Source organism: Scomber scombrus, chromosome 9 (assembly GCF_963691925.1).
Source record: "Scomber scombrus chromosome 9, fScoSco1.1, whole genome shotgun sequence".
NCBI classification, from domain to species: domain Eukaryota; kingdom Metazoa; phylum Chordata; class Actinopteri; order Scombriformes; family Scombridae; genus Scomber; species Scomber scombrus.
The window spans coordinates 6,594,822-6,600,375 of record NC_084978.1 but is presented as its reverse complement, the minus strand read 5'-3'; positions in this window follow the sequence as shown (position 1 = coordinate 6,600,375).

The window sequence follows — 5,554 nt, the reverse complement described above, 5'->3', positions numbered from 1 at the left end:
TCCAAAGTTGTAGCTATGATGATGATTCAACTGAAGCATTACAGTAAGGTCGTCTTAAAGTTGATATGCCAGCATTTCAAATCATAAAACTGAATGAAAACACAAGTACTTGAATATCATTGTTCAGTGTTTGCAAAGGATGTTATCAAGCTCAGTGTAAATATACTCTAAAACAGGATTATGCAAAAACAAAATGTATTATGTGTAATTTGGACTAACTCAGACCAAGTTAGGCTACGAAAATCCTTTTAAAACCTAATGGGTAACTAAAAATACATTGATTTAGGCAAATTCACAGCACTGAGGTGAATCATTATAACATGAATAATGTGTGTAGGTTGAAACTAGAAATCAAGAAATCTGAAATAAATTTCACCCAATCTGTAAAATAAACATGAAAGAATTTAAATCATCAACATACATGGACGGGAAAATTACAAGACAAGGAAATACCTTGAAGTGTACTTTAGTTTCCTATGTACTCTGTAAGAAGATCACTAGTGTACTACGCTGAAATGTTTCGCTCAAACTCTATGAAAGAAAGAATAGAAAAGAATTCCCAACAGGAAGTTGGTTCAAGCAATGAGCTCACTCGACACACAGGCCTGAGCGATGCATTTTGTGGGAGGTGTTCCCATCTGCTCCTCATGTTTCTCTGCAGGGTTGCAATTTCAGCTTCATGCAGCATGAGCCACAAGATTGGTATCATGGTATCTGATAGATGAATGAAAAATTTAAATAAATGTCAGATGTATGAATCTATCATATTAGAAACTGTAACAAAAAAAAAAAAAAAAAAAAAAAGCAATAGCGAAAGGAGAGGTTTTAAATGTTTACATTTAACATATCTGCGAGATATTCACTATCACTGTTTTTCATATTTTTGTTCTTTTAACATCAGTTCATGGCTGAGTTTGATTAGCAGCCTCAGGCTGTGCTGTGTGCACATACTCTCACTAATGAGGGCTAACACAGGTGACTGAAATTAATCTTGTTTAACTTAGCCTCGTACTCCATAGTTAAAGCAACACTAATCCAACTTTAAGATGGCTTTAGGAAGGTCCTTCTGAATAGGATTAAATGTTGTAGGTTAAAGCCTTCTTCGTTTTTCCTTTCCAGGAGTCCAACTGGAAAGCACAAGAATTAGTTCTTGTGATTCTGTGGAGAAAGCTCAATTTGCAAGCTCCCTGAAACAAAAAAAACTATACAAAAGGCAACCCTATAACACAATGGGAGGGGATAGATACTGCCTTTGAATAAAGGATTAAATAATAATATATTGTTTAAGGTAACCAGTCACCTCACAATACCCAACTGTTTTTTTGTCATGTTAGCACTAGCGGGATGCAGCATTTTAAATACTTGTGGAGTTAAAAGCTGTAAAAAAAAAAAAAAAAAAAAAAAGAAAAAGAAAAAAAAAAGTAACTAATAATGTCCTGATCTTTTGGCTAACTGTCAAGTAAGGCATCCAACACACCACCCAAGTTGGTGTGTTGGATAACATTAAAAAAAATAACTGTACTGAACTGAAAATACATGGGGTCTTGTACTGGGTTTGTTTTATGATCTTCAGGCCCTTGAAACCTGTTCACCACTCACACGCTGATCAGGTCAAATCTGACTCATTTAGACATTTGAAAGCAGAGGATACATAAAAGGTGTTCCAGGTCAAATTTGACTGTTTGTATTCAAAGGGATTTTAAAGTCACCAAAGGTAAATGCTGGTAATGTGACATCTTTAAACAGTGAAACTACAGATTGCCATGTCTGTGTATTTTTGGCATTGGGACAGTGGGGACAAAGCTTAAGGGGGAACTTAAAACTCTCTCAAGAACTGCTCATGTTCCATTGCCAATGTGTCCCTTGATACACTTTCCAGGATTCCCACCCATCTGCACCTGCAGACAAGCCTATACAAAGTAATAAATCAAATCCATTAGCAGGCAAACAACATTGTCCAACATAGTCCTCACTGTATTGGAGGGCAGCTTTCATAGGTCTAAAACCTCTCTCATACAAAGGTGGCACCACCTCTCTCTCATAGCAGCACAGTAGATTGAATCTTGCTCTGATCAATCTGTAGCCCCCAGTCAGTAGTCACAAGGGGATAGAAGAGAGGTTAATGCAACAAAAAGTTTTGCTTGTTTGAAACTTTTTGAAACAATTTTTTTAATGACTAATACACTCAAAGCCGATCTGATAGACAGAAAAGGAGGGTGAGTGGTTTGCAAGCAATGTTGATTGATTGTTTTAATGGTTATAATGATAAAAAAGTTGCTACATCTTAATAATAATTCTGGCTGTTTTGTTCCCCTATTTTAAATAACATGATATTATAACAGTGTGATTGTTGATGTATTTTCTCAAAATAGTGTCAAAACTAAAGAAAACACTCTCCAAGCTCTCAAACGTTCATGAAGGATCAACCACACATTTATCATGATATCTATGGATGAAAAATACATTTGTGGTTCAAAGTTTGGTATAGGGATTAATTATATTATATAAGGGTTAACGCTCTGCTGCATTTATTTAAAAAAAAAACTAAAAAAACTCATAGCTGTTAATAACAAAAAAACGCATTCTTTCCATTCTTCTCTGTGTGGTTTAGTCCCACAGCTGCAAATAGCTGTAATAACTCTTGTCCCGTTACAACAGATTATGTGATTTCAGCATTGTTTGGGAATTTCCCTGAAGAAGCCAAATATTGCAGAATATTAAACCCACAAGACTGTGTGAAGGCTTTGGCTTTGGAATAGGTAGAAACAATTTTTCAGATGATTCAGCTCCTATAATAATAAACATTGGCATTCCTTTCTTTATCTTGCTATCTAGAGTTACACAAACCCTGCCAAAATTATCGAGGTGATTTTTTTTCTACGTGTGATATCTGTGATTATATGCAAGAATATTTATTACATGTCTTGCTAGGACACTGTGCTCTTTACCCTTGTTCTCCTTATCTCTGTATTGGTTTCTAAACCATCTGCCAATCTCACATTATACACTGCAGTAAACTGTTGCTGATATGTTGATATTTTAATCCAGCATGATGTACAGCACAGAAAAACACTACATTTACATTTATACTTTAGAACAGTTTTTATTACTCCTACAACATCTACACATCAATGTTGGTGACTTAAGCTACTTGGTTAAACTCATTTAATTGGATTATGGACCTTTTGTGACCTGTTTTGATGAGCAGCCTTGGGATGTGCTGTGTAAGCACACTCTCACCATCGAGGACTAACACAGGTGATAACTTAATCTCGCACTCCATATATCACATATCACTTATCCAAATTTAAAATGGATTTCAGGCCTCATTAGCTGTTATATATACTGTTAAGCCTACTCTTCTTTAATTCATACCTTTTCCAGGAAGCCGGCTGAACTGGTAAATACAAGTACTATTCCTTGTAATTCTCTGTGCTCCCGAATCAAAAAGTTATACGAGCACCCAAACATACTTATGACTAAACCATATCATACAGAATTATGAATGTTATTATTGTATTGAGTGTGTATTGACGGTGATGAACGACGGCTATGCACCCAAGAAAACTCCATTAATTGTTTCAGCAAAATCCCAAATCACATATTTAAATTGAAGTGACAAAGCCCTCTACCTGCTGCAGTTAGTATGAGTCTTTTCTGTCGAGTGAAAGGAGGAAATAGTTTATCATTGTTAGAGAGATACAAAGTCCGCAGAGCGATAGGTGGTCGACCCCCCGCAGACAATCAAGCATTCATTTAGAGTTGTGTGTCTGGCTCAATTTGACAAATATAACTCCAATATTCATGCTCCTTTTAGCTCTGTTTTGGTCACCACCAACTCCAGAGGGAAACATCCAGGTCTTTAGTTGGTATGCTCCGATATCAACTCACCAGCTACTCGCTAAATGTGTCTGTCTGCCATTTTTTGTGCTTCGTGAAAGGTGTGAGACTGAAAAAAAAGCAACCCTCGTTCACATTACCTGTAGTCATTTGCTAATACTGTATAAAAAGATGAGTGCAACTTTGAATTAAAATGAAAAAGAGGACCTCCATCTCCACTTATAAAGATACCGTAGCAAAACAATCACCTTTTTAAACACCTTTTCATCCCGGTCTGATAACCGTAGATGAATACCTCCACTGTTGTGTTGCCGACTCTCTTCATTCGAGCCCTCCCAGAGTTCGTCCAGTCGTGGCAAAGTGCTATTAACAGTCTGTGTTGCTGTGATTGGTGGTGTTGATACGTTTCATTAAGAGGTAACTCTAGCTGCTCATATCTCTGTTTCATCCCCGCTGAGTCTCCTGGGAGTGTGCAAGAAAACAAAGGCTGCAGGGTCCTTTGTGGGGTACACTTAGGACTGGTTCAGTTTACTGTAAACACACTGGCAGGGGCATCGCAGAGGTCACGTATGAGTGTGTGTGTGTGTGTGTGTGTGTAGGCTTTTGTCGCGGGGCTTTCATGGAGTTAAGTTGCAGTTGGTGCTGAAGAATAATAAAAAATGTGGAGGCACTGAAAATTAAGCCCTCTGTAAATGTTGTTAAAACATAGTAACCATTATATAATTTAACCTGTTTTCTTTGTCTTGTGTTTTCTTTTTAATAAAGGCTGCTTAATTTGTGTATAATTCTGCTTTATGTGTGATAGTAGCAGGGTAAAGCTGTCCTTTTTTGACACATTTAATATTTGTAAATTCAGCTCTAGCAGTGGCTTTAATATATTTAGAAAAAGGTAAGTTAATTGTTGGCTGACTAGTTAGAAGGGGATCAACTTAGAAAAGATTTATTTGGTGTTTGCCATTTGTCACCTTGACCCTCAGTCGTTCTACAAACATTGGTTGTGACCTATGAGGTACTGGCTCTGATGAGCCTCCGTGTGTGTGCGTGTGTTTGTGTGTCTGTGTGTATGTGTGTGTGTGTGTGTTTGCGCTTGTACCTCTTCCGACACAGAGGTCAATCAGTCAACTAGGTGCTGAGGGAACAATTTTTCATTTGCCCGTGAGTAAGTTGGCAAGTATGCTTTCAAAGTCCAGTAGTCTGCGGTCCCAGCAGACCACCACAAAGGAGCTAATCCCCTCTATCACAGCCAGCGCAAACACATTAGCCACACAACATCAACACTGCACTCAAGAGCCCCATTGACAAATCCTCCTCGCTTTCTCAATGAAATTCAGACTGGGAGCCACGATGTTCCTTTCCCAGCAAATCAAGGAGCTCAAATGTTGAAATTCAAGATGCTGTGAAAAAGAATTAAAGCTGCAGTGCGCAATGTTTATCTAAAAATGACAATAACTCAATAAGATACTTTATACACACATAAAATAAAAGTCTTAATGATCTTGCTCACAAACACACAATGTCAAGACCAAACAAAGTAATTAAGAAAGAATCTAATGAATGTGAACTTGTGGGAAATTAAGTATATTTAAATAAAATTATTTATTTTTTATTTCCTGCTGTATATTCTCCCATCCACTGTCTGTCTGATACCTTTGATGGCTTCACAGTTGCATCTTACCTCAGCCTCAGTCAAGATGTTTCAAAGCAACATGTGCTG